Source organism: Engystomops pustulosus, chromosome 2 (assembly GCF_040894005.1).
Source record: "Engystomops pustulosus chromosome 2, aEngPut4.maternal, whole genome shotgun sequence".
In the NCBI taxonomy this organism is placed as follows: domain Eukaryota; kingdom Metazoa; phylum Chordata; class Amphibia; order Anura; family Leptodactylidae; genus Engystomops; species Engystomops pustulosus.
In genome coordinates, this window is record NC_092412.1 from 88,809,120 (window position 1) to 88,812,316 (window position 3,197).

The following is a 3,197-nucleotide window of genomic DNA, read 5'->3' on the forward strand; positions in this document are numbered from 1 at the left end:
TTTTGAGATTAAAAAAAAAACATTTTTTACTCTGCACCATTTACTTTGCATTAGATTTTGGCCAGCATGTTGGGGGTTAAAATGTTCACCTCCAACCCCAGATAAGTCTTTGAGGGGTGTAGTTTCCAAAATGGTATAATTTGTCGGGGGTTTCTATAGCACTGGTAAGTCATGGGCCCTGCGAACATGACATGGCACTCTAAATCCAAACGTGTAAAAATGGAGCTGCAAAAGCAAAATTTCGCTCCTTCCCTTCTCAGCCCTGCTTTGTGCCCAGCCTGTCAATTATTGCCACATATGTGGTATTGCCATACTCGGGACAACCTGCAGAATGATTTTTGGGATGTTTGTCTAAAGTGGCATGGGTTGGGCACAATATATTAGGCACTAAAATGACATTTTTGAGATAAAAACGCATCTTTTACTCTGCACCATTTACTTTGCATTAGATTTTGGCCAGCATGTTGGGGGTTGAAATGCTCACCCCAACCCCAGATAAATTCTTTGAGGGGTCAAGTTTCCTAAATGGTGACATCTTTGGGAGTTTTCTATTATACTGTTACTTCAGGGGCTCTTCAAGTACACTTTGGCACCACAAAACATTTGCAGTCAAATTGGCCTTCCAAAAACCCAATGGTACAAACTCTGTTCTGGACATCGTTGTACGACTAAAGAGCTGTTGACATCCACATGTCTGGCATTTCCGTACTCGGAAGAAGCAGGGCAAAAATTTTGGGATGTATATTTACCTCAAATTCCTTCTGAATTATTCAAAAATTGAAATTTCTAAATTTTCTATCCATTTTTGTCTGCTTCCAGAGAAAGATTTAAAGGGTTAACAGACTTCTCAAATGCTGATTTGAATAGTTTGAGATGTTAGGTTCATAAAATGTTGTTACTTGTGGGGGTATATAGCACATACGCCTTTGTAGGGCACTTCCAAACTGAATTGGTCACTAAAAATGTATCATTTTTCAAATCCCTTGAAAACCTGAGAAGTTGCTTCTAAAACTTGAAAGCTTCCCAGATCCGTAAAAAAAAAAAAAAATGGAAACGTAAAACAAATGATGTAAATAAAAAGAAGACCAATGACAAAAGCTTTCGACAAAAAAAAAATTTGTGGTATGACTTTTTGTCTAAAAAGTATAACATTTGAAAATTTCATTTTTTTCAAATCTTTCCTAAATTATTGAATTTTTACCCACCAAAAAAGAAACTGATCACCGAAATGATAATACTAACATAAACTACAATATCTCACGAAAAAACAATCTCAAAATCACAAGGATATCTTAAAGTGTTGAAAAGTTATTACCACGGGAAGAGAAACTGGTCAAATTTTAAGAAAAAGGTCTGAGCATTAACTTAAAAACAGGCTGCATCATTAAGGAGTTAAAGGCAGAACAAAAACATCACATATTGACCAAAGTCTAGTAGAGATTGACTTAATTGAGGATACTCTAGACCCAGACTTATGCATAGTCCTTGCAATGAGGAAATATCTAGAACTCACACAGCCCTTAAGGGTTGAGTATTACAAAGCTGTCTATCACATCTAGAAACGCGATTAGGAGAGCATCTCCGAACACTATTATGGGTTGGATTTTTGAAGCAATGGCTTCAAGGCTGGTATACACACCAACATCTTCAGGGCACACTTAGGTGATGCTGCAACCAAGGCACTAGCAAAAAAAAAAAAAAAAGATACCGTTGGACACGATAGTGACAGCAGCTAGATGGTCATCCAAATCTACATCGTGAAGTATTATTGGAGACCTTCTGAAAGTGAAAGACTGGATTCTATGAGAGCCACTTCCAGGTGTGTGCTAATCTACGCACTAGCTGGTGCTAGATGGCTGCCTCCTAAAGAACAAGGCTCAGTTTGCAGGGCTCTGATCTGCCAACTGCATTTGTTCTAGGGCAGTGATGGCAAACCTTTTAGAGATCGGGTGCCCAAAATGAAACCCAAAACACACAAGCTTTTCCCAAAGTGCCAACACAGCAATTTAGGCAGTAACAAACTTTTACTGCTACCAGAATCTTTGAGCTCCAATCCGACCCAGTCCATACCTTCTCACTCTTCGGACAGGACCAAGCAGCACAGGATGGGTCACTTTAAAATAGCAGGGCACTACTTGGACTGACTGAGACTGAAGGAAGGTGTCTGGCCAACTCTGTGCCTGGGAGACAGGCCGTGTGCCCACAGAGAGGTCTCTGAGTGCCATCTCTGGCGCCAATGCCATAGGTCAGTGATGGCAAACCTTTTGGAGACCGAGTGCCCAAACTACAACAAAGACCCGCTTATTTATTGCAAAGTGCCAACACAGAAATGTAATTTGTGATTTATACTCCCTTCTCTGTCACAGTTTTCATTGATACCAGCACCCTGAGGACACCAATAAAGCAGAAAATAGTCCCAGGTTGAGCTGTCACTTTAAAATAGCTCTGTGCACAGCAAGTCCTGGGGCTGCAGGAAGATACCTGGAGTCATCTCTGGTGATGGCCTGAGTGCCCACAGAAAGGGCTCTGAATGCCACTTCTGGCACCAGTGCCATAGGTTAGCCATCACCGTTCTAGGGCATTGAACAGCCAGCCAGCAAAAGCTCCCAGCCTCACACCCCTTTACAAGCTTTAAATTTCCTAGTAGAGTCTCTTAGGAAACTTAAACGATTGCAATTCTATTCCAATAGGATGGAAGACTGAAATCATCAAGGATGTGACAGAAGTTAAGAAATAGCTTGGCAAGAACAAAATAGCAAGCACCCATCTCTTCTGTTATTGGACTTTATTTCAGTTCTAGTTATCTGCTGTTGTACATTCAATAAAAAATGTAGAGTTATTGCAAGTGGAAAGCCTGACAAACTAAAGATATATATATATATATATATATATATATATATATACACACACACACACACACACATTGCATGAAACCTATTAATCTTGGTTTTCTTTACAAATAAGTGTGACAGTATATATCGCACCATTCACCCCAGGACTTATGATGATATAATTGTATGGTAGTACTAGACAGAAGACAGTTATCCGCTACAGGGCGCCTTGGCCCGGCCCCGGGCACGTCCTCCATACGTCACTGTGTCTCAGCCTGTGAGGCCAGCGCGCTGCAGCTGCCGCATCTCCCGCGCTTTCCTCACTGCCGCGCTCCCCATGACACATCCAGTACCAGCATCCTCTGC